This window comes from Lissotriton vulgaris, chromosome 1_1 (assembly GCF_964263255.1).
Source record: "Lissotriton vulgaris chromosome 1_1, aLisVul1.2, whole genome shotgun sequence".
Lineage (NCBI taxonomy): Eukaryota > Metazoa > Chordata > Amphibia > Caudata > Salamandridae > Lissotriton > Lissotriton vulgaris.
Window position 1 is genome coordinate 1,205,141,242 of NC_141685.1, and position 27,347 is coordinate 1,205,168,588.

A 27,347-nucleotide genomic window follows, 5' to 3' on the forward strand; every position below is an offset into this window, starting at 1 on the left:
ACCTGCTAATAGAAACAGGATCAGCGGCAGTCCCCCGAAAATGCTTCCAAATACGGAGTGTATAAAGTTTGGTATAACTCTGAGGACCGTCTGAAATGTGCTTAACAGTCCAGAGCCTATGTTCTTAAATAGGTGGACAATGCCTGTCATATCAGACATGTTAAAGATACGATTTACCAATTCTGCGAAATGGAAAGGCGAGTTTGTACATATAAGTGTCTGTATCTCTGCTGAAGACGTTGCTACTTGGAGATCAAAAGTCATGTTCATAGGTCACTTACATCTGGTTTTATCGATTACTATGATCATGCTCATATAAGAGGTGCCATGAGTGCCCAAAAAGGATTATTGGGTCTGATGAAGGCTACTTATTAATGTGCATACAAACAGTTTAGACACATTCACAAATGATCTCAATGAGAAAAATGCAGACTCATTTGAAGTGAACCAAAATCAATATTGCCATCAGTAATGTGACTTTTGCCACTTGAATGGCGTCTTGAGATGTCCCTAGAATCAGTGAATCCTTTGATTATCTCTCTCTTTTGAGTCCTTCTGCGTTGAGGAGAATTTGAAAATCAAAGTACAAGTGAAATGTATTTCTTTTGGCCAGGAATATTCTTATAAGGCTAGAATCTCTGCAAGAAATTGGAAAGTGCAAGTCCAAACAAATAAACTCAGTCTTGCTAACACAGTTCGAATTTTTTCTTATTTAAAGCTTCAGTATTCCTAGTTGTCATCGCTCTGCACCAATTTAAAACAATGGTGCTAAAGCTGTTATCCAGTTTATTTAATTGACAGTGATTACCAAGCCACTCCTTAATATCGTGGACCTAAAATCTATGAATATTTTCACATTCTATCCAAAGCACACATCACATACCCTTTAAAATCTGCATGATGACTTGAGTACGTTAATAATCATAATTCTTGGTATTCACATTTACCATAGTTTGGGCCTATTGACTCTACAAAAACGAATATACATTTTAGATAGGCCAAAACGTAGAGGACATTCTTTGATGCAAAAGTAGGTAGAGAGGATGGGAAAATCTAGAGTATTGCTGGACTTTCTCCAAACCAAAACAGATGCTAGCCTGTACCACAGACAGAAAGCACGAGTTATTAGACCATTGATGCCCCTCTTTAAGGACTAACACATAAAATAATTTTACTTGGGAGTGAGGAAATACTGTTCCATAATTATTGGACACAGATCTCTTCTGTTGCAAATCACAATAAAATGTCTAAGTTTGAGTGATGACCTATGATGGGATCTATTTGGATTTATTGTAGCGACAAATGCATAAACAACAAGGTGGTAGATGGAACGCTAAACTCAATCTCAGTCACTGGCAATCACTTGGGGCTGCATTTCAATCCATTGTTTTGCCTACCATGCCACCTCAGTTTGGACCCAGCCGTATGTTAATCAGTTTTGAACCTGTCCTTATGGGAAGAGTCAAGTTCGAACTGCCAGAGCAGGTCCTCCTTGAACTGGAACATAGCAACCAAGAGCCTAACTAGGTTTCACCCTAGTTAGGGCTCTTCAGACAGGTATAGCTTGGTTCCAGGGGCAGAGTGAGCCTGGAACTCAGGTCTGGGCCTACCTAGTACACTTAGAGCGTCACATGCAGAAACAACAAGATGATGGATGCAGTTCTTGAATTAATCTCGTTGGGTAGACCCAATTACATATGACCGAAAGTGTGTTGTTTTTCTTACACCTCTGTCAACCTGCTACCTCACGGCAGAGATGGTTCAGAAGAAATGATTTTTGTGTGGGTGTATATCGTGATCTAGCAACTAGTACCACATGAATTACAGAATTTATTTCTTGTAACTAGGTTGTGAGAAGTGGTATCTTGAAAGTAAAAACACTATAGTTTCGATTTTCAAGTCTTCCTTACCTAACACACATAAAACATTTAATGCTCATGGAAATTAAACATTCTGTGTGAGAAGAAAAGTCACAAGTTTGCCCAACTCATCGTTTCTGTACCAAATTGTCAAAATCAACAAATACAATTATTTTATAATAGTACTGTGGCGACAATTATTTACCTGGACATATTACAAAAAAAAGAAGCAGGTAATGGCAAACAGTCTTACATTTGAAAATAATTAAAGCAAATATTCCATGACATGCAACAAATGATAACACCTACTCTTTGAAGCAACATCTGCAACTTGACCAGATGGTCAGATTTAAATGTATGATCGCAAATAACCAGATTTACGAATATAAGTGAAGTTTTTATACAAAATTAGTAAAGCACTGTTATGGAAAGAACATTCTAGATGATGCCCAGGCACAAACAATTCAAATTGAGAATTACAATTACAGAAAATGGGAACTGCACATGTCTGCAATGTGCCAATATTATCATCATTACATAACGTTGAATAATATATATTCCAAACACAGGAGAAAACACCCTATCAAATTTTTTTTTACATTAGATTTTTGTTACGCTTTATGCAATTATTTACTCTGCTTTGCATACAGAATTTATAATATGGGGTAAAAGGATCGCAAATTAATGTTAAAATGGGCTCTAAATCGAGTTAAATGCAAACACTTAGTGAAAAAATTACCTTTCCAGGCACTTTAATAAGAGAACCCATCAAGTAAACCAAACGAGATTTAAAAGCCTTAAGAATGTACCAGGACTACCAAGCAGAGGGAATCGCAAAATAATTTGTTATCAGATTAACGCAGGCAGAAACTTAAAGAATTGAAACATTAGATAATTAGTACCCTTGAGAAGTAAATTAGTTTCATGATATGCCAGTTTTATATAAAGTCGTGTTTATGAGATTGAATTCCAAACAATGATAGTGACTTAATAATAATACTTGTAAAGAAAAAATTAAATGATGCAGCTTTCTAATATTAGCATAGAAAGTTAATCCATAATCAATGTAAAATACTGATGGAGTGCAAGACAAACACTTCCTATGCAGTTAATAGAAGATACTTGTGAATACAGTTTTAAAGCATTAAAGCATTAAACTAACTTTGGGGCATATTATCAAGAGGGTTTATCTCCGCTTTTTTGGCTTTAAAAGCCAAGAAAGCGAAGCTAAAATTATCTCCCTATTACCTAGCTGTCGCTAACACCAGTTAGCGACAGCTAGCAGGAGATAGCGACCATCTTGGGCCCCACTTTGCATGTCAGTGATATTTATCAATTATGACATGCAAAGTGTGCGTGCCAAGATGTTAGCGACTGGAAACAGTCGCTAACATCGCTATCTCCTTTTACCAACTTTTGGAGATATTTGCGCTAAGCGCGAATAACTCCAAAAGCTAACGCCTGCCCTGAGCAGTTCCTAGCCATGTTATCCAATGGGAGGCGGATAACATGTCTAAGAGCATTTGCTCGGTAATGCATGAATATTGCTGACTTTTCAGCGATATTCATGCATTTCGGACGATTTTTATCGCTTAGAAGATAAACCTTGATAATATCAAGGCTCCTAAGCGATAAAAATCGCCGCAGCTCGGTGATAAAAATATTGCCGCTAAGCCAACCTAGCGATAATTATCGCTAGTTGTTGGTAATATGCCCCATTGTGTTTTAACAATTCATTATTTATTTTTATTTTATTTTATTTTTTTTTTTTCCTCTAGAATAATGCTTTAGAAACAGACTACATAAATCTTGATGATAGTATAAACCAGGGGTCTCCAAACCGGTCATGGAGGGCCGGATCCATGCCAGATTTTTGGGATATCCCCATTGAGATACATGTAGTAATTTTAAAAATCTGGCATGGATCCGGCCCTCCAGGTCCGGTTTGGAGACCCCTGGTATAAACTATTCTAGAATGCTTTAAGAAAGTCTGATAACTAAGGGACTCATTTGACGTTTGGTGGAATGGAAGCTTCAAAAACACAAAAGGTGATGGGAGGAATATTTGCAGTTTGTCTAACCATTGGTGATCGCTCGGGGTATCATCCCAACCCATCATTCTTATGCTCACCATGCCACCTGAATTTGGACCCAGTCGTATACAAATATGTCTTGATCCTGCTCCTCATGGAAACAGTCCAGGCCGAACTGCCAAGCCAGGTAAAAGTAAAAAATATATAAAGCGCATGAATGCCGAGGCGTCTTGGCACTGAATTAACAAGTAAAATGTACTGTTTTGGGAGGGCAATGCTTCAATTCCCTATGTGGGGAATAGCTAGATCTGAAGCATATCCCTATACAGGGGTCTTGTAGGTTGAAACCTAGTGTGGTGACTGGCATTTCATTCCAGAGCATAGCCGCCCGATAGGAAAGCCTTCAACTCCCCCATCTGGCTGTCGGGGTTTTGGGGACCTGAACTAGTCCTATGTTGGTAGATCTAAGGTTCCGACGTGGGGATTGCCATCGGAAAAAAATCTGCATGTCCCACGACCCCCCCACCATATACTGCTTTATGCACCAGGCATAGAGCCTTAAATTCGAAGCATGCTTTTTTTTTTAAACCGTTTTTATTGGCATTTTCTCCAAACTGAACAGTGCAGTCATCTCTACAGTAAAGTGCATTATGCATTTCCCCCCGCTCCCGCCGCCCTCCCCCAATCATTACCCATAGTAAGGCATACAATTCACATACAAAGGTGTGCTCCAGATGGGTTCTCCACAACATCATCAGCATTTCAATTATCATAAAGTCTCCTTGTCCTCCAGTATAGACCTCTCGTAATGAACCCTTACAGTCCGGCATCAAGTCCGTGGTAATTTCGCCATTTCCCCCACACTTTTCCGGAATTCCTGGGACATCCCCTTGCCTTATATGTAACCCTCTCAGCCGCCATATACATATCTAGGCCTCCCCTCCATTCCTCTAGATGTGGTATTACTGGTGCCCCCCAGTATTTTGCAATGTCCCTCTTAGCCACTACTAAAGCCAGTATAAGGAAGGTCAGAAGAGGGCGCGGAAGGTCCACATCAATTGTCATGCCCAATAGAGCCAGCTTGGGGTCAACCTGTAATTGAATCTCTAGTACTGCAGACAGTTTCGTGAAAACATCCGACCAGTACCCCTGTATTTTAGGGCACGACGACAGGACATGAAAGAAATCCCCCCAGGGGTCCTGACATCGCAGACATTTGGCATCATCCGCCTTTCCTATCTTTTGAAGCCTCACCCAGTCGAAGTATGTTCTATGTAGCACGTTAAATTGGATAAGGCGGAGTCGAGATTTAACTGCCACCTCCCTAGGATGTGTTAAAACCAATTCCCAGTCAATGTCTTCCATGCCTCCCACGTCTCCGTCCCATTGTTGTCGTAGCCTGGCCAGATCCCCCAACATGTTATTCGTGAGGGTTGTATAGGTTAGAGATACCGCCTTCTGCTGGATATGTTCCTGTAGGAGCCTGCCTTCAAGCGGGGCAAATTCTGCCAGATCTACAGTTTCAATGTTCAGGGCTCCCCATGCATGTTGTAATCTAGTGTATTTGTATCGCTGTGTGGGGTGTAGGCCGAATTCCGTGGCCAGGGCCGTGAATGTTTTCAGTTGCCCTTTGGCAATGACATCTCCCAACGTGGAAATCCCTATGTTGCCCCACCTACTGTATCCCGTCAGTTTGCGGAGCTCCGTCAGCCACGTGCAGTGCCAGATTGGTGTTTGTTTTGTTGGCTTCCCGTCCCACCCCATGCGTTTCGTGGACGCCCTCCAGGCATGGATGGTGATTTCAATTGCCGGTAGAAGACGCTTCCGGCCATGTCCCCCATATAGATAGGAAACTATGTGTCTGGGTTCTAATTTGTGGCACTCTAGTGCATAGGAGGGGTGGTCCGCCTGCGCATGCAACCATTCGTTTATCGGGGCGAGGTGTTCCGCCCAGTAATATGCTTCTAGATTTGGGAGCGAGATCCCCCCGCTATATTGGTGCCTCTGCAGGGTGGTCAGAGCCACCCTAGGTTGTTTGCCCAGCCATATAAAGGCACAGAGGTCCGCATGTATCTTGGGGAAGACTTTTGGGGGAGGGGGTAGTACTCTTTTTGAAGGGCATATAGGTACTTGGGGAGAACAATCATTTTATACATGGCCGCTCGGCCTAGGAGGGTGAGCGGGAGCAGTCTCCAGCGGTCCATATCTGCAATGGAGTTCACCATGATACGCTCAATATTACGGGTGTAGGAGATATGTCTATCCAGGGTGAGGTAGACCCCTAAATACTGAAATCCCTCAGTCGTAGTGAGCAGCTGTCCTGGCAGATCCGACCACTCCTCTTTCCCTGCGGGGTCGTATAAGACCGACTTATGCCAATTTATTCTGTATCCGGCATGGTCACCGTACAGTTCCAATTCATGAAATAGCTGCGGAATCGACGTCTCCGGCAAAGTTACATACAGGAGGACGTCGTCAGCATATAGTGAGATCTTTTCCTCGTTTACTTCTTCTACGGTCCGCCGGAATCCTCTGATGGTCGGGTTCTGGCGAATTCTGGCCGCCAAGACCTCTATCGTTAGAGCGAATAAGAGTGGGGAGAGGGGGCACCCCTGTCTGGTCCCTCGTCGTATTTGGAATTCCCGCGAGAGGACTCCATTTACTCTCACCCTGGCCCTCGGTTCAGTGTACAGCAGCTCCACCCATTTCTGGAATTTCGGCCCAAAGCCGAATTTCTGTAGGACACCCTCCAGAAAAGGCCAGTGCACCGCATCAAAGGCTTTTTCCGCGTCCAGGGACAGGAACCAGTGCGGGTCCCCCCTGTCCCTGACCTCCTGTAGCCAATTGTGAGTGCGCCTAAGATTCAGTCTGGTAGCCCTGTCTGGTATGAACCCAGTCTGATCAGCTGCGATATCACCCGTCTCACTCTCATTGCCAGGCTAGTGGCCAATAGATTAGTTTCTGAATTCAATAAAGAAATTGGACGATAGGACTCGCAAAGCTCTTTCGGTTTGCCGTCCTTGTGGATAGGGACAATAGTGGCCATGGTCAGATCGGGAGGGAGCCTACCGTCCTGGAGGGCATCCTCATATAGGCCCTTCAGATGTTTTACTAGTAGGTCAGCCTTTCGTTTAAAGAATTCCGCTGGGAAGCCATTGGGGCCTGGCGATTTCCCCGGCCTCAGTTTGGCCAGTGCCTCTGATATGTCGTCGAGTGCAATGTCAGAGTCCAGCGCTTTCACGTCCTCTATGGACAAAGTAGGGAGGTCAGTTTGGTCCATATACTGTATCGCCTCATCTCTTGTCCCTAGGTCTCTAGACTCATAGAAGTGTTCATAGTGGTCTGTGAATGCCTCAGCTATATGTACATCTGAATGGTGTGTCGTTCCCTGAGGGTCTGTAATCTGCTCCACACATCTCTCCGCCCGTTCTTTTTTGCTGAGCCACGCCAGGAGCTTATCAGACTTATCCCCTACATCGTATAGGCGATGTAAGGTAGCCAGCGCCTGCGTTTTCGCCTCTCCTGTCACCAGCTCTCTATATTGTGATTGTCTGTCTGCGAGTCTCCTGATTGCCACTGGGTCTCTTGAGTTCTGGCATTCCCTTTCCAGATCCAATATGTCCTGCTCGATGAGTTCGGCCTCAGAGTAGAGCTTTCTACGCTCCTCCGCCAACCTATTCTTAGTCCTACCCCTCATAACTGTCTTCAAAGCCTCCCAGAAAACCAGTTTCGAGGACACCGAACCCTCGTTTTTGGCAATATAGACTTTTATGTCCGCTCTGAGTCCCCGTATAATGTTTGGGTTTTGCAGATCTCATGCCGTTAAGTGTAGGTGTCGGCCATCTCCCTGGCGCTTCGCCACCAGTCTGACTAGCAACGGTGAGTGATCCGAGACCCCTCTAGCTTTATATTCAGCTACCTCTTGTATCGTCAGGTGTTGGCGGGCCATAAAGACATAGTCCAATCTCGAGAAGGCCTGGTGAGCGCCCGAGAAGAACAAGTAAACCCGTACCTTAGGGTGCAGCCACCGCCACGTGTCCGTGAGTCCTAGGTTGGTCGCCCATTGTGACAAGGGGGTCTGCGTCTCTTTCCTCTGTGCTGTGCTTGATCTATCCTTAGAGACCTGCATTACGTCATTAAAGTCTCCCCCTACAATCTGTATAGTGTCGGCTGTTTCCAGCAGTATGTCTGCAACTTTCTTAAGTGTGGGGGCCTGGAGTTTCGGTGGTGCATAGACTGAGACAATAGTGTAGGCGCATCTGTTCCATATCCCCTTGATTGCCACATATGTTCCCTGGGGATCTGTCCATGTTTATGTTATGAGAAATGGGGTGGTCTTTTTCAGAATAATGGTGACCCCTCTAGAGTCCAACGTATACCCTGCGTGTGCTAGGAGCTTGAAACGACCTCTAGCTAGGAAGCCGCACTTAGTACCTTTGAGATGTGTCTCTTGTAGGAGCGTGATATCTGGGGCTGCACGTTTCAGATACGAGTTGACCAGTCCCCTCTTGATCTTACTACCCAATCCATTCACATTCCATGATAAGATACTAATCCCTCCCCGGCCTTCCCGGTGTGTGTCTTGGTCAGCTATCATGGCGTGGGCCTGAAGTGGTCAGGCGGGCAACCCCCTCATGGTAAGCGACCCGGGCATTCATAAGGTATGTCGCGGTGTACCCAAGGGCATTTCTGGGCACGTGGGAATGACTTGTGGTGCGGCGGCGCGGCACAGCATACCAGTAAATTTGACTGCAGTTAACCAACTGTCCCCCCCTCCCCCCAACAGAGACCCCCCAACAGAACTATTTCAACTGTTTCCCCCTATCCTCCCCCCTCCCTACCATTCCCCCCCCTTCCAGCCCATTCGTGTAACCCTCAACTGGTTGGACTTTCAGGCGGCGAAGGTCTGTCGCCCACCCACAGGATCCCAGATCAAACTATGTTCAGGATTCAAACCAGGAGTATAGTCCTTACTGGCGCCCTGTGGAGCGTGTCCCGCCTCTCCGGAGATAAGCAAGACCACAAGGGCACCAGCAACACCCCATGTACAGTGTTTCAAGTCAATAGAAAAGGTAATGAAATATGAAAAGGGGTTATAACTTGCGCGGCACTAGCAGTGGCGTGCTGCTACTACTACTACTACGGATGTAAGGTCCAAGCTTCCTCACGATTGTGAGTCCTGCATTTCAATGTCCTGTTCCTCTGTTCCGCCAGTTGCACCCTGCTCCATCTAGCGGATTACCTCGACCAGCGGGTGTGTAGAACGGTCAGTTCGGTCCTCCGCCTCCGATAACAGTTCGTTGTCGAGGCCTCCGGTGTTTGCCTCTTGTGAATGAGCCAGTCCTCCAAATCTACATCTCTGATCCCTGGGGTCAACGGGAATCATGTCGCGGCCTCCTCTGCCTCGTCCTGCTGCATGCGGGTCCGGATAGGGCGACGGGTGTAAGCCCCGCTGCATTCTAGGGATTTGGGATCTTTGCGCCCTAGGCGAGTTCCTCCGAAAGTTTGCGGCCGCCATTTCTGTTCGGATTCTGCGGCCCTCCTCCTCGGCTTCTCGAAGCAACGGTCTTTCCTCCAGCCAGTGCCAGGCTTCCTCCGGGCGATTAAAGAAATGCGACTTCCCCTTGAACATTACTTTCAGTTTTGCCAGGAAAAGCAGCATAGTCGAGATATGGAGTTCTCAAAGTTTCGCCTTGACAGAGTCATATGATCTTCTCTGCTTTTGGACATCCTGACTGTAATCAGGGAAAATCACGATGTTCACGTTTTCAATCCGAAGCTCTACTTTCCGCCTAGCTTCTCTGAGGATAAGGTCTCTGTCGGCGTAGTTCAAAAAGCACGCAATGATCGGCCGCGGCCTTGCTCCTTTGGGCGGTTTCGCTAGTAGTGCCCTATGCGCCCTTTCAATGACAAAGCAGTTAGAGAACTGGGCCTGTGGGAAGGTTGAACGTAGCCAGTCTTGTAAGAAGGCTGCAACATCTGTCTTCTCAATGCCTTCAATAAATCCTACAAATCTGAGGTTGTTTCGCCTTGCCCTGTTTTCGGCGTCGTCCACCCTCCATAGCACTTGCCTGTGGGACGCCTGCAACTCCGCCATTTCTTTACGGAGAGTAGTAATAGAGTCTTCCGTTCTGCTAATTCTGTTCTCCGCCGTTGTCACCATTTCGGTGAGATTTCGGAAGTCCTGGCGCAGCAACAGAACCTCGGAGCCCACCTCTCCTATTTTGGTCTCAAGTGCCGCTCTGGAGTCCTTGATATCAGTCCTGGAAGCCTGAATTGCCTCCAATAGCATGGCCGTGTCTGTGAGCGTTTCCGGGGGGCTCTGGGGCATCTCCTTTTGCGCACTTGCCGTGGCGTAGATTTCAATGGTTTCCTGCCGGGCCGACCTTGCAGGAAGGTCTCTCTTCCCCATGTTGCTCCCCTTGGACGGCAAGGCGGTCCTGCGGGTACGGAGGGTGCCTGGTTTGTATCGGGCCGCTCGTCCCCCACGAGTATATCGTGTTCTCACCCGGAATAGCGATGGAGTGCCTCCGGAGGATTCGATGGGAGTTCCTCAGGAGCCCCGCAGGCCAGGGCAGGGTTTCCTCTCCATGGACGGGGGGTGTCCCGCCTGTCTTCTCGGTCGCGCCGCCCGCCAGTTCCACTCAATTGGCTCGGGCTTATTTTCCTGGGCGAGGGTCCTCGGGGGTCTCCCCAGGCCGGCCGCAGCGCCAGTCTCACTCAGGCTCCAGCCGGGCACTCGCAAGATGTGTCCGTGCGATGCGGTTACCCCATTCTGTCAGTATCGTTTCCTCTCTGGCTCCGATGTCATGAGAGGCCCTCAGCAAGAGTCTCTGGTGCTCGGGCGGAGTCAGAGCCGGGCCGCGGACTCTCGCCCGGTCGCCATTTTGTTGCGTCCCCACCGCTTCGGAAGTCTCCTTTCCCCGGCCGATATCCGGTCGTATTCCGCCAAAGTACTCGAAGTTTCCGCGGCTAAGGTATCAGTGCCAGGCTGGGGCACTGATTTGGGCTGTTTTTGGAAGCTTTGGAGAGATATAATCGTCGGATTAACGCAGCACGCCGGGAGCCGAGCTAAGGCACGTCTTACTCCTCCATGCTGCTGGCCACGGCCCCCCCAAAATTCAAAGCATGCTTGACCAGAAGCAAATGAAGCTCCCTAATGCTGCTGGAAATTGGATGGTATTTGGGAATGTTGAGCAGCACTCGTGCTGTGGCATTCTGTAAAGATTTACTCTCTGGTGCTTTTCAATGCAGAGAAAAAGCATGTTGCAGGAGTCAACATTTGAAAGAATGAATGCTACTACTACTGATTTCCTGAGATCCGGGGGACTAAAACACAACATTTTGTGCCTGGTCTTTAGTAAAAAAAAAGCAGGAGGATGTCAAGAGGTTGATCTGACCTGCAAAGTTTAGTTGGTCATCAAACATGAAACCTAAGTTCCTATCTTCTACTGACTGGTCAGGCAGTGACCTGCTTTTGCTGGCCACCATAATTGTTTACAAAGGTGTAGCCCTTTTCCAAACTCCATGAACTCAGTTTTGTCTGTATTCGATTTGAGATATTTCTGATACATCCAGTCCCTGATGTGCTTCAGACACTTGTGGAATCTCCCAGTCACAGTTTCTACACTCGAAGAAATAGTATTAAAAATCTGTGTGTCGTCAGCATAAGATACCTACTAGAAACTGTGAGCTTTATTCAGCTTGGCCAGAGAAGTGACATATATATTAAACAAGGTCAGTGACAATGCTAAACCTTGGTGAACTCCACAAAGGAGGGAGAAACTCTCCAATTGAAAATTGTTCCAGCACACCATCTGTTCCCTAGAAGTAAGGAAAGAGGTGAGTAGGGTTAGGGCTGTCTCTTTAATTCATATATTAATTCATATTGCTTCAGCTGCTGCATTTATACCAGATGGTTAACAGTTTCACATGCTGCTGATAGGTCTGCATATCTCCTCTGTGGCCATAACTAAGTCAGACTCAGTGGAGTGACGTGGTCTGAAGCCATGTTGTGTGGCGTCGAAAAGGTCATTGGAGTCATGGTAGCAGGTTAAATCTTTATTGATTGATTTTTCAAAGATGTTAGCCGCGAGCGGTAGGCAGGATATAGGCCGGTGGTTTTTCACTTCAATGTGGTCCCAGATGGTTTCTTTAGAATAGGCCCAATACAGGCTTTCTTCCAGGAAGTGGGGAGGGTCCCTGACTTGATCACATTGTTCAGGAGTGGAGCCAATTGGGTACATATCTTATCCGAGGCAAGATGTAGTATAGCAGGAGGACAGGGGTCTGTCGGGGACCCTGATTTTGTGGATAGTAGCAGATCTTTTACTTTGTCCACTGTTAGAGGGCAAAACAAACCAATTGGCAAGGGATGGTGCCCAGGATAGTATCCTCTAATGGTGGGATAGTGGCCGTGTTAGGGGCTCTCCCTGCAAGTTCATCTTAAAACATTTGAACTTTGGTTTGGAAGAAGTTGCCCACTTTATTACAGAAAGCTTGATCTGGTGCAAATGTTTTCTCCCACTGCAATTTGGACAGGAAGGTGACAGTCTTAACAAGCATTTACAATGCAATGGTCTCGGCATTATTAAAGGTAGAGCTATTGACATTGCCCATGACATTTTTTTTTAATCATAAATAAATGGCATTGTCATTTATATTGCCAATAGCTTAATCGTTAAATAAATGGCATTGTCATTTACAACGCCAATAGCTTAATCTCTCGCAAATGCATGACCTATTGCATTTACACCCACACAGAGCCACACACACACAGTCATTCACATAGAGCCACCTAGACAGAGCCACCCTCACACAGACAGTCCATAGAGCCACCTTCAAAAAAAGCTATCCACACAGAGCCACCCACACAGAGCCACCCACACAGAGTCATTCACATAGAGCCACCTACAAAAAAAGCTATCCACACAGAGCCACACACACACACACACACACAGAGCCACACACACACACACAGAGCCCTAGTCCCAACACTACAATGATTGAATCACAGACCGAGAAACCAATCAGAACTCTCAAATACCCAACCAATGAGGACATTAACCCTAGCCCAATAGAAACACCAGATACAACCACCAATCAGTGTACACATGTGCCAACCACTAGCAGACCATATAAGGTCCCAGCGACCTCAGACAAGGTTTGCTGGCCAGGGAAACACAAAATGGTGGCTGGGGGTGCACTGTTTTAGCACACAGGTCTACGCACAGAGCAAAGGAGACATTTGGAGGGAAAACAGAGTTGTCACCAAGGAATGAGAGGGACAAACTACAGAGGTTGGACTGCAAATCCCACAATTCAACACACTAAATGGAGGCAATCATGGGCAGGGAAAACCACAAATTTAAAACACAACACAGGTGATAAAATATGCAATTACAGGCAGGCTAACACTACCATTTTTAACTGTAACAAACACAGGCATAGACAGTGAACACAGAAAGTGAAAATCGTTTTTTAAACAACTTTTTGTCTTGTGAAGAGACAGCACTAGCCTGTCTCCTTACCACTTCCTGGACTCTGCTCACTGCAATCTGGGGCAGTAGGCTGCAACTACACATCTGGAGGGTGGTGCCCCTTGTAGGGAGCAGGGCTAGAATACCACGACCACTCCTCGAGCCACATATGGACTCACTTGTGTGGTCATGCCTGGAGCTCAAATCTGGGGCACTCTACCCCGCGCCTTTAGAAGGAGTAAAGCAGATTAGCCACAGTCTGGAACAGAGCTGTCGAGGTGCAGAGACTGGCATTTTGTTAAAGTTGTAAACCAGGGAGACAGTGAGCGGACCGCGGTAAAGAGCCGCCTTTGTGTCTAGAGGGCATGGGTGCAGACATGTTCCGCGATCCTACGACGCACGTGGACGTGCACGCAGGAAATAGAACTCAAACAGGCCGGTGACAGGCATTTTATGGACTGCAACAAATAAGTGTGACAGTAAAGCACATGCTGGAGTGAAATGTTCAGTTTGCATTTTGTTGTTTTCGTGTCACGCATACATGCCTGGGGGAACCAGTAACACATGTTATTTGACCAGTGTGTTGTCTGTCCTCTTGTGTGAAAGAGATACAGAGGCGAGATCAATCTATTTATTAAATGGAAACACATTCAAATAAGTAGTAGAACTATGTGCAGGCGAGGTCCGTTGAAGCAAGCCACAGAGAGAAAACACGACGTGCACAGGATCAAACAAACAGAGGGTGGAGCCGAGACTCGAAGAAGCTCGTAGTTCGGAATTCAGTTCCTCCAGTGGAAAAGAATGTCATCTAGCAGCATTGGGGGGAGGCGGTGGGGTGTTAAGGCCCCTAAGAGGCCACCACGCCTGCTGATATTATGAATGACATTAACTCTCCAGTGTCCTCCTGTTTCATCCTTCTCTTAGTCTGCAGGGTCGCACCCCTCCCCCTCCTAATTTGAACTTCAAAGCGTCTGCTTGTGTCTGTTTGTGCCCCTCCCATTGCCTGTAATTGCCCCCACCCGCCATCAATTAGCTCACTCTCGGGCAGCCTAGATAGCTAGTTGTAAACTGTGGCTTTTATCAAACCCAGGGCTTCTAATGGCTGCGCTGCTCGAACACGCTCTTCGCTGAGCTCCAAGGGCCACTGGGCCGCCCCGGAGGCCGCTTCCCTACCAGGTTTCCAGCTTTACCCTTGTGTCTGTCCTGATCGGTCCTGATCGGACGTAGGTACATTCTCTGCTTTCTGCCCCGTCTGCTTGAAGGTTGCCCACTGAGCTTAGAACTCACCTCACACGATACTCCAGATTTGAACTTCGGAACTGCGCACTTGACTCCTGATGTAGATCTTGAAAGTGGATCCAGTACCCCCAGATGCGCAGCTTGTGGCTGCATATTACTTCAGAATAATATCTAAACTGGACACAATACTCCAGATATCCACATCAGAGCTGGACACAACACTCCAATGTACATCTTTGAACTGGACACATCTCTTACAACTTGACGTACTCCTTGGGAGTGGATACAACTACAGATGTGCACTCCATAACTGGGCCTAATACTTTAGGTGGCCTCCACATCTGGGAGCAATCCTAAAGACGAGGACCGAGAAAACGACAATGTGCTCCATAATGGGCAAAACACTGTCCATGTGTGCACCACCGAACCAGACACTGCATTTCAGATGTTCCACAGGGACGAGCACAATAGTCTACCCGCGGCTTGACAGAGCTAGACCCAATACTCCACCTAGAACTGAACAGAACAGCACACATGTGGCCCCGAAAACATTGGTATGCACGTGCTAATTAAAAACACTCAGAATTTAAACAAAAGCCACAAATTACTTTTTCCCCCCCAACAGTTCCTAGTGCGTGGAGCAGCGGGGAAGCCCTTTCCCGGCCAGGGCAGTCGCCTGGCAGTGGCGCGAGGGGGGGGAGGGCGAAGACGCACAGAGGAGACGTGGGCAGACGGGCATAACCAGCCCCGCTTCAGCAGCTTCCCTGGGGGGGGGGGGGGGGGGGGGATGAAGAGGAGACGGCGGTATCGGAGGCAATCGCCCAACAGTATGAATAGCTTATTTTGCGCCAAGGTACTTTCACGAGGCTGGTATGCACGTGCCAATTAAAAACACACTCCAGAATTTAAATAAAAGCCACACATTACTTCCCCCCCCAACAGTTCCTTGTGCATGGAGCAGCGGGGAAGCCCTTTCCCGGCCAGGGCAGTCGCCTGGCGGTGACGCGAGGGGGGGGAGGGGGAAGACGCACAGAGGAGACGTGGGCAGACGGGCATAACCAGCCCCGCTTCAGCAGCTTCCCTGGGGAGGGGGGAACGGGGATGAAGGGGAGACGGCGGTGTCGGAGAAAACACTGAAATAAAATAAAGCATATCAAATTACAAACGAACCCCAAAGTCTGCCAAGTTAATTGCAATCGCCCAACAGTATGAATAGCTTATGCGCCAAGGTACTTTCGCGAGGCTGGTATGCACGTGCTAATTAAAAACACTCAAAGAATTTAAACAATCTACAGGGTGTCACCAAGAGAGGAGCGCTCCACACCACGACCACGTTTCTCCGAGGCAAAGCAGAAATGCCTCGGAGAAACCACCGCCATTTTCGGGATTGGGGGGCGTGTTTTCGTTCTCTCTTCTTCCCATTGGCTGGAAGGTAAAATTCCAGCCAATGGGAAGAGGAGAGAAAGAAAACAAGAAAGAAGCCTAAAAAAACGCCCCCAAATCCGAAAAAGACGGGGCTTGGACCGAGTGACGCCCCTCTCCTCCAATGGCTGGCCAGCATTTACTAGGCTAGCCAATGGAGAAGAAGGGCGGGTTCCAAGCCCCATCTAAGACACATTATCTCTTCGGCTCCGCCCACTGCTTCGCAGTGCGACGGTAGCCTCGACCTAAAAAGTTCTATTGAAGAGTTTTTTGCTGCCTCTATTTTGTTTGTAAAATGGTATATTTAAGTCCTTTTAATAGCTTCCTTATATTCAGCTAGAGCTAGTTTAGAAGCAGTTTTACCACGCTCGCTGTAATCTGCTCTCCACGTGAGCTCTAATTGCCTGCATTTTGATTTTATAAGTTTAAATCTGAACTATACCAGGGAGCTGAGCTTGAATTTGTTGCTGTTTATTTATTTTTTCTGGGACCAAATGATCAATTGCTGATCTAATCCAGCTGTCAAGATTGTCGACAGCCTTGTTATTGTCTAGAACTGGCAGGGGAGGATTTCTTTTAAAAGTCTCTATTAAATCATTTTTGTTAATTTTATGGCATGGTCGAAACTTGGCGGAGGGTCACATCTTTAACAGAGCACATTACTCTCCCGGCAGGACAGTTTCAACAAAATGGTTTTATAGTTCGTCCATGTTAGGCAGCATATTTAATCCACTGTAATGCTGAAGTTATTGCCTTTTGCGCATCTTCGGTGTGCCTGCTGCACAAGACTGGAGTGTGGTCGCATCAGCATACTCGTTTTATCCCCAGTGTGCTGAAACGACTAGCACGTCAACCTTGTAAAGGGCGAACTCGCTCTCATATACGGGCAATGCAGGTCGAGGGGAAAACACAAAAGCAGCCTTAAAAAATAAAGTGCAATGTGCAGTTTAAAACATTATAAATACTTGCAATTACAGAGTCCAACAATATTAAACAGTTTCACAAACACGTTCAAAAGCGTTCTGGTTCAGGTCCTCCCTGAACCAGAATACAAGCAATGTGGGAATGGTTTATGGGATATCACCCCTCATCAGCCAGGCTAGCTTAGTTCCAGTGACACAGTGAGTATGGGACTTATGTCCGGGCATACCCGTTCCACTCAGGGCAGTACATGAAAAAAACAACAGGTGATGGGAGTGTCACCATGAATTGATGGTGCTTTCACTTCTCCATACTCGAAGTTACCATACTCATTTTAGAGTCAGGCTTAAGTATACAAAAAAGTGATGGATGGACTGCTTAAATTAATATTAACAACTGGTAACCACTCGATAAAGCGTCCCAGTCCACAGTTATTTTGCACACAATGCCATCTCTGTTTTTACCCTGTCATATGCAAATCAGTCTTGACCCTGTTCAAATGGAAACAATCCACAGGAACTGACAGGTCAGGTCCTCCGTGAACAGCAACACAAGCAATCCAGGGCCCTTCTTTCCTTAGTCCATGCACATCAGCCAAGAATAGCTTGATTCCAGTGACACAGTGGGCACAGCACCTACATCTGTGCAAACCCGACCCACATAGGGCAACACGCTTAAGTATACAATAAAAATGATGGATAAAATGCTTGAATTAATCTCAGCCACTGGTAATCACTCGGGTCGCATCGCTGTCCATCATTATTTTGCACACCATGTCACCTCAGTTTTTTTGTATACTTTAGTGAGTTGCACTAAGTGGGACGGGTATGGCCTGAAGTGGGTCCTATACACACTATGTCACTGGGACCAGGATATAACTGGCTGATGAGCCCTCTGTAGGGCAAAACTGGTCCTGGGTTGCTTGTATTCCAGTTCAGGGAGGATCATGTTTTTGGAATTTCAACCTTGTCAATTCTAATTATTCAGAACTCTTTTTGGTTGTTATGTATCTGATAATGATTAATAGTTGTCGATACTGACACATATTTGCAAAGCCAATAGGTTTGGCTTGTGTTAGTGGTACTTGTAGTTAATGTACGATCTGTCTGAATCTATAAACAGAAAATCCACAGGCAGACACCGAAATTGTAGTTAGATAGCACGTTGTGTCAAACACAAGATTTCAGTTCCAATGTTTTACACCGAGTCCTTGGACAGGATTTCTAGTTACACTTCTTTTGGAACACCTCATTAAGAGACTTCACACCTTTTTCATCCCACTTAAAGCACTGGTTTCAGCTATAGTTATGTGCCTCATCCTGTGACAAACACAATAAACGATGATGGTTTGAGATCATAGCACTGGCTACGCCTTAAATATATCAGTGTTACATGATCCCCTAAATTTGCCACTTTTGTAGTTGAATGTTGGAGATCATTAAACATACGTCTGTCTTGATTATCAGACTTAAGGTGATGAAATGAGTGGCAACAGAGGAACCCAACATACAAGAGGTAGGATGTAGGTTTCACTGTCTCGGTGAAGGTATAGGACTATGCAACATCATTCTTTGACAACATTTCAATACAATGCTGTAAATTGCTTGCAAAATGATCATTTTAAAGTGAAATGTGATTTACAATTACCTGTACTGACTGAGCAGTCTTTAACAGTGCAATACTGTTAAACATTAGCAGTGCACCCTTCTTATCTGAGCTATCACTGATTTATAATAAAACTCTGAACCTAACCCATTATTTGTAATCATTACTTTAAAGACGCTTCATTTGCTTAAAGTGTTGCTGTGACATAACACCTACAACAAATGATGCTGCGATTTGGAGAGGCGGGATATTTGAAGGAATGACCCAATGTCACGTGACGGAAGCACTCTCAGCACTGGTGGTCTAACCCCTCCTAATGCTACCAGATTCCCACTGCAGCTCTCTCAATCTCAGGATTCTGTGAAAGGGGCTGTACGTACTGCCATATATGGTGGGAAATGGCATTACCGATCATTATGCTGGACACTTAGGGAAGTGAGGAGTGTTGCTCAGGAACATTGAGCAAGGTGCAGACAAACATTGCTGTACAAGATCTTTGCAAAACACTGAGGGGCAGATTTACAATAAGTGGCGCATCCCTGCATAATATTTATTACTTTAGGACATTTATAATGAGCTACATGTACTTCATGTGACCTTTAGGTTACTTCAGAGCATTGTCCAATCCGAAGAAGGAGAAACGTAGGAGAGGAATGCGTCCATTCAGGTAGGATTGAGCCCAATGCTGATGGTTTGTGGTCCCATAGCGTCCAGGCCCAGTCTAGAAAGTGAGTCTGAAGAGTTCACTTTTCAGAGGTTGCCTAAAGTACATGTGATTGATATCTAATCTCAGGGAGCGCCTGAGGGCACTCAACTGTCTTGAGCCTTGTTCTCTCACAAATCTGCCTGTGTTTCAACAAATTGGACAACCGCTACAGAAAACGTCAGAAGGTACGCGTGTTCACCTTGGTGGATTCAGAAAATACACCACAATCAGGTATATAGGGGCATATTATCAAGGGGGTTTATCTCCGGTTCTTTGGCTTTAAAAGCCAAGAAAGCGGAGATAAAATTATCTCCCTATTACCTAGCTGTTGCTAACACCAGTCAGCGACAGCTAGTAGGAGATAGCAACCATTTTGGGCCCCCTTTGCATGTCAGTGATATTTATCACTAATGACATGCAAAGTGGGGGTGCCAAGATGTTAGCGACTAGAAACAGTCGCTAACATCGCTATCTCCTATTACCAACTTTTGGAGATATTTGTGCTAAGCGCGAATATCTCCAAAAGCTAACACCTGCCCAGAGCACTTCTTAGCCATGTTATCCAATGGGAGGTGGATAACATGGCTAAGAGCATTAGCTCGGTAATGCATGAATATTGCAGACTTTTCAGCGATATTCATGCATTGCGGCCGATTTTTATCGCATGTGCGATAAACCTTGGTAATACCAAGGTTTATCTGCGATAAAAATCGCCGCAGCTCAGCGGTACATTTTGTCTCTAACCAAGCAATAGAGATAATTATCGCTGTTGCTTGATAATGGTATACACCTGTTACAACGCAACTTTTACAACTACCTACCATTACAACGCAACTTTTACAACGCATACCATTACAACGCATTGCGCTGGGGGGCGCTCTAGGATAGGGAATAAGTTTAATTTACTATCCAACACCTTCCCTAGTGTCCACGGGGACTGGAGTTGGAATAGTAAATTATACTTACCACTATCCAGCACCTCTAAGCGCTATGCGTTGTAATGGTATGCGTTGTAATGGTCGCGTTGTAATGGTAGGTAGTTGTAATGGTATGCGTTATAACGTCATACATCCCTTGATAATATGCCCCATAGTTTCTCCTATTCACATTCTAAATGAGCTGTAACACGCCCAAGCTCAGCCAATGTGACTCAAAGAGCATGCGTTGTATGATTCAGCCCCACCTTTTTACTTAAACAATCAACGTAAAGTTTTAGATCAGAATCGGCTGGAAATCTTCAGCCGATTGTATCAAAAGGAGACAAAAATATATTGGGCAAAAAAATTCTTTAAAAATTTAAGAACAATTACTGATAACTACGATCAATGTGCATCATAAGAACAATGTGATGCCAAATATAACAAATACAAATTTAACAGTAAAATAGTCCACATTTGCTTTGAATATTCACTTTAGTGTTGATATTTTGAGCTTTTTGGTGCCTAGGAAACTTCCCTGTCAACCTTACTGTACCCCTATATCACTGTCCCTACATTCTACCTGGAATCGATAGAGAGAAAAGAATGCAGGTGTGTCCAAATTTAAATTCCAATGACAATCAACGCTTTAAGACAGATGATAAGAATTTGAAGGGAAACAACACTTTTCTGTTGCAGCATATCCATATAGTTAGAGTTTGTTTATCAACATTTCATTACAGGCAGTCTTATATATTTGTATTGAAACTCTGACATTTTCTAAACTAACGAAACATGAACAGACAAAGGACGAGAGGCCACCAAATGCTAGCTATTTTAAAATGCTGTCAAAATGGAAGCAGACATGTGGCTTTTTCTGAGTTGAAAAAGAATAGATGTTCTTAAGCAGACGTTTGTATCTTTGATACAAAATCATCGTTTCTTCCGTTGCGTATTCCAGACATGTTTTAAGGCCGGCGTTTGGCCAAGAATGTAATGATTGTTGTTTTCAATTACTGTGGTGCTTATACTGATTTGCCGTTCTGTCTGATTGGTGTCTCTTTGAGATCAGAACACTACTTTTTGTTTTACAGATGGTTGAACATCGGACAATTACCTTGAGTACCAGGACCGGCTTTATAAACTGGCTCATTCTTGTTGTACTACTTCTATTCACAATGTTCCCTTTCTTGAGAACAATTATTTTCAAACCTCTTCAACTTCATACGACGAAGGGTTTATTCGAGGTCACTTCGCTTTTGTATTCAATGTGTTATTCTCTGTTTCTGTATTCCATCCCTTTGAACACTGAAGAGGCCTGCACTTTTTGCTATCCACTTACAATTGCCTGGAGCCTTCACTCCACATGTACTGACTTGCAGACACTGCAGTTGAAGCTTTTTTTTATTATTTCTTTTTATGCTCCTCGATCCACGTTTACTTTTGGCTCACTTGCCAGGCTAAAGGTGCTGCCAACCACCCTTCCAGACTCTATCTTAGCTCCACTAAAAATCATTCTGCCGCCAACCCCTTTCTGATCACCTGCCAGGAGAAACACGACTGACCACACCAACCTTAAAACAATTCCTCTGCGTTCCTCTCTCAGCACACCTCTTGCACAGATGACGAGGCATAAACTACAAGGATGTCCGGGCAAGCCAAGACTATCTCACATGCAAAATTCTCATCTTTGTAGTGCCCCCACAGCATCCTGCACTCCCATTTCAAGACCAGAAATTCATAAGACATTTAAAGCTTGCACTCAAATCAGATTCCTCAGTGTACCTCCCACTTTATCTACCCCCATATCTCTGTTTGACCCCTTTTCGCAACATTCCAGGAAAAATATAAACGCTCTTTCTCATTTCCTGCCATCTATGATTGGATGGCCATTCCCTGCCATCTAGGACTCAACCTTGTTGCAAACCCTTACAAGGACCATCTTTTCTCGGTGCTCAGTACACTTTCCTTCATGCGACCTGATCAGTTGTGTCACATATTCAAGCATTTATGTAAACACTCTACTACCCAAGGCACCAGGGTCGGACTGACCTATGTGGCGATCTTGCAGTGCCTGACCTGCTGAGTTTACAAGTCAGTGTGTGGTCAAACACTAAGAGAGAAAAGGGTACAATGGAATGACTCCTAGTCCTCTTGGGTAATTCAAAAAAGTCAACAATAAAGGAAGTTATTCCACCTGATGCACAGGGTGGTGCATTGGATGAAAGGAGGAAAATAGAAATGTACATTTCTTTAAAAAGAACCCTCACTCACCAAACTAGGGGTCGATTAGGATGGCGGACGGATTGCCCCCGCCGGGCCGGCGGTAGACTTCACCAACATGACGGGGCAATCCGTCCGCCATCCTCACAGAAATGACCCCCGCCACATTAGGATGGCGGGGGAGTCCGCGGCGGACGGCACTACTGTCTGTCACTTTTCCGCCGGTCGCCTTTGGGACCGGCAGAAAAAAGTGCTTACATATGGTGGCGGTGTCTGCGAGACACCACCAACCATATTAAGATGCTGGTGGTCCTATGCATTTAAACGGCGGCATTGCTGCCATGGAAAGGCATACAGTCTTTGCTTTGGGGGGCCCAATGTGGCCCCCCAGGGTGAAGGGAGGGTGGGGGGTGCACATGGTGGGTACCTATGGTACCCCCCTGCGTTTCAAAGTACAACATGGCAGGCACCGCCATGTTGTACTTTGACATTGTGGCGGACGGTGCTTTCAGCACCGCCCACCGCAATGTTAAAAATGTGGGATGCACCCGCCACTGTGGCGGGTGCATCCTAATTCGTCGCACGGGACCTCGACCCCTGTGGTGGAGGGTCCCTTCCTACGACGGGATGGCGGACGGATTTTGTCCGTCCGCCATCCTAATCGGCGCCTTAGCTGGTTTCATGCTTCATCATAGGGTCCCCAATGAGTAGCCGAATGCCGCTCGAGTGTGCTACAACGCCTGATTACAGCGGAGCTGGTTTTTTGTGCAATATGAATAGAGGTGAGAAAAACTTAAAATTGCCTTTATTGCTCCATAAGACTTTTTATGATGGGGCAATAAGGTAAGTTTAAAACCAAGGGGAATGTCCTGTCAGGCATAATTTGGCCTGTGACATTCAATGTGTGAAATAAGTGACAAAACTACGGTAGATTGATACTTGTATAGCGCACTACTCACCCGCAAGGGTCTCAAGGCGCTTGTACGAATACCGCTGTGGAACCCATCCTGGCTTTCCCTGTGAGGCGTTCACTCCTGGGCACGCCCAAGGTGGAGGCCAGGCATCCTTAGCGTTGTGGGGGCCGTTGTGGAGATTAAGCAAGCTATTGCCCAGAGTTGCAGAGTGGGACTCCATGATTGGAATAGGCACGAGGCGAGAATTATCAGGTCCGTGGAATTTTTGAGCCCAAGACCCGCCGAAGCGGGTGATTGGGTCTACATGTTTCAGCCTCAGTTTGCATATTCGCAAACCTTTCTTCAGGACCAAAAAGGACACAAAAGGTATTCACAAGCTTAGGTGTACCCATCCCTATGTCACAATGAAACTGCACACTTATGGTTTTAACTTCTCAGCTGAAAAGTTAATGTAATATGGGACAAAGGTGTATCCTGCCCCATGAATCACATTGGGGGCGTTGCTATAGTCAAACTTTTGTCAAGCGCAATCGCCCTCCTTGTGCAACTATTCTATGCCCTTGCCCGGAATCCCGATTCGGTTTCATTGTCACTTATTACAAGCAAGTTTTTCTCAACTCTATTCACGTTGCACATAAAAACAGCTCCACTGTAATTAGGCGTTGTAGTACACCTGAGCCGAATTCAGCTACTATTATGGGGACCCTATGATGAAACATGACACTAACTAGGTGGGTGAGTGAGGTTTCTTTTTAAAGAAATGTACATTTGTTTTTCCTCCTTTCATCCAATGCCCTGCCCTTTGCATCAGGTGGAATAACTCCCTTTATGGTTGACTTTATTAAATCAGTGTGTAGACCAGTTATTTGGCTGGATTGGACCCTTTTAAAGCTTTGGGCCAGTTTTTAGTGTCCACTTACGCGATATTACCACAAACATTGCCTGCAGCAACCTCAAAACCATGAAGTCTTCCATACCTTTAAAAACTATTATTCAGTGTGTACATACAAGTTCAAAACTGCCCCCATTTGCAAATGGGGGCCACTTTTTTAGCTTTCCAAATTACGAATAGGGGCAGTGGCGGCTCCTCCGCTACGGCGGAGGAGCGTTGCACCACTGATCTTAGTGCAGTGAAAGAGAGAACAAAATTATAATAACTGAACGTTATGATAATTTCATATTTGGTTGCTGCAGGGCTGGGTTAGGGCAGGGTGGGCTGGTGGCTCATGGAGGAGGAGTGGACTATGTACACTAAGTGCGTTTCACTGCTTGGTCGGCCGTTTTAGCAGGCCAAGCAGTCATGCGCACTTTGCATATTTCCCACCAGGCTGTAATGGACAGCCTGGTTGGGAATATGTACAGGCTCTCTGTCCCGATCTGAGCGCTGATCCACGGCGCTCAGACCAATCACAACGCTGCATTGCAGCATTGTGATTGGCTCAGGGGAGCCTGTGTGCCCCGGTGCTTCCTGCAGCTTCTTCCAAACTGGAGTCAGGAAGAGGAGAGAAGTGGAGGAGAGATGCGGCCGGTGGACAAGGGAAGTGCACTTTTTTAATATTTTCAACTCCCCTGTTGACCCTCTGCCCCCGTTCCCACCACCCCCATTCCCTAATAGCCACCACTGATAAGGGGCCATTTTTATGTTGTGCCCAGGCCTATTTTCCGTCCCAGTCTGCCCCTGCCAGGGACAGCAATAATCTCCGCAGCCAGCACAAAATAAAGGGATCTATATATGAGGAGGTTTGCATTTCGTTGCACCCTATATGGTGCAACATGCAAGATGCAAACCTTAGAGTAGGATTTATGAACCCACTCACATTCACTTTGCGTTGCCCTGAGATTCTTCATATATCTGGAGTAATACAAAGCAGTGCAAATCATTGCATTGCATTACTCTGCCCTGGGAAAGCATTTCATGAGCGTTTAGTGGGTGTTCATATGCAACTCCCATGGTTTTTGTCACATTCCCAGATTTACCAGTTCTGATAAACCAGGGAATGCATCAAAAAGTTACACCTTCCCAGAGGAGACGTAACAAGGAGAAACATCTCTATTTCTCAAAATTTCTTCCTCTTTCTATGTATGCTGTATTCTCCAGCACACATAGAAAGAGGAATATACCTCCCAGAACTGTGCAGAAAGGTGTTCCTTCCTGCACAAAAAGAATCCTGCATGCAACACAGGCACCCTGACCAACAGTGGAAGGGTGTCTACATTGGCGCTAGGCTGCCAAAAGGGCACTGGTACGGAGTAAAATGCAGGAATGTGCTGTATTGGCTTAAAAATGGCACTTTCCTGCTCTTTCTCCACTGCATGATTATTTCATAATTAGGCACCTCAGTGCTTTGTGCATGGTTGAAATTGCACCTTGTTTCACTACTCTGGCTAGTCTATGATTTCCGAATGTTTTCCACTACATTTAGGTCTGCCATGTGATATTTTTGTCTATATCCAGATTAAAAGCAGACTTAAATTGTTCTGGTTAAATTAAAATCCCAACTTACACATTTAGAATCGTTAACTATTTTGAAGATGGACACTCTTGAGGTAGGACCCACTGATTTCAGTTCACAACAACTGAAAAAAACTGGGTGCAATGCCTTTATTATAAAATATGTAAAAGGACCTCAAACATAATTATTAGGGGACCCCAAGAAGAAATTGGATTTTTCCCATGGCTGCAAAATCAGTAAATGCAGCACGTCACACTTTATTGACATATAGGCATGCATGGTGTTATGCCTTAATATCACAGAAAAACTATTTAATGGCAAGTATATCACAACTATAATGTCAAGTTCTAAAACATTATCTCAAAAGAGTTAATAATAGTAAATGTGCACTTACATTAATGATGTTATAGTGACATTCTAGCTGCAAGTTGACACAAATTAGTGACACACAACTAGCATGCATTAATGCACTTTGCAGGGTAGTTCCCATTAGATACCATGGAAGTGTTCCACAAATAACTAAAGGCCTCATTACGATGGTAGTCGGATGAATGCCCGAATGCTCTAACAGTGGGATTGAGACTGCTCTGCAAGAAGTCTTTGGTCCCACCAACCACATTTTGATAAGACTGCAATGTAGGCAGTTGGAAACTGCATTTGTCTACTGCTGCTTGTGCTACGGCCTGGAAAAGGGCCTCAGCACAAGCCATAATACAAAAAGTCATGTTTTCAAACCTTCATGTGCCAGGCACCATGTGGTGCCTGGCACAAGGTGCATGGATGTATAGGGGGCACCACATATGCCCCCCCCCCGGTCACTTAGCAGTGAAAAGCAGTGAAAAGGCTGTGGGAAATGGACACCCTAACCCCTACAACAGGGCCTGCACAGGCACCACCTCTATTGTAGGGATGAGTGTCCAACCGCTGCCCCAATGGTCTCCTTGAGCTTTTTGGAGGCGGCGGTCTGCCCCCCCAGACTGCTGCGGTCCGACCATTCGCAACGTAATGTGGTGGATGGACTGATGGCCTGGATGTTAGTGGGACTGCCACAGACGGCTTGTTGGTGGGAGTCCAACCGATTTCAAAATGATGCCTTATGATTTTAACTAGCTGAGCCCTCTGGTTTCATTCATCATCATCATCAAATATCTTTATTTCGGCTGCAACCATCAAAGATCCAATAAAATCCTACAATACAAAATGCAAGAAATAAATGACATATTAAAACAACCTGATACAAAGAGACATCTAAATGTTAGCAGCAAGAACATAAAAGGACAATGCATAAAATAGTACAGTCTGGTTAATAAAAATTATACAACATCCATAGGTACGTAACCATGGTGTGCCAATAAATGAGCCCATAGATACCACCACGTCTTGCATAAACTAGCCCTAGGACATTTTATCCACCACATAGTTCCATGGAACTTTGCTACCCTGTAGACAAGGGACAAAAATACGCTTTCAATATCCTGGTTTCTCTGAGCAAGTGACCTCCACACACTAAACAAACAATTATGGAGCAGAAACTATGTCACATGATGGGAGTTTTGGAGGAAAGATACACTGATAT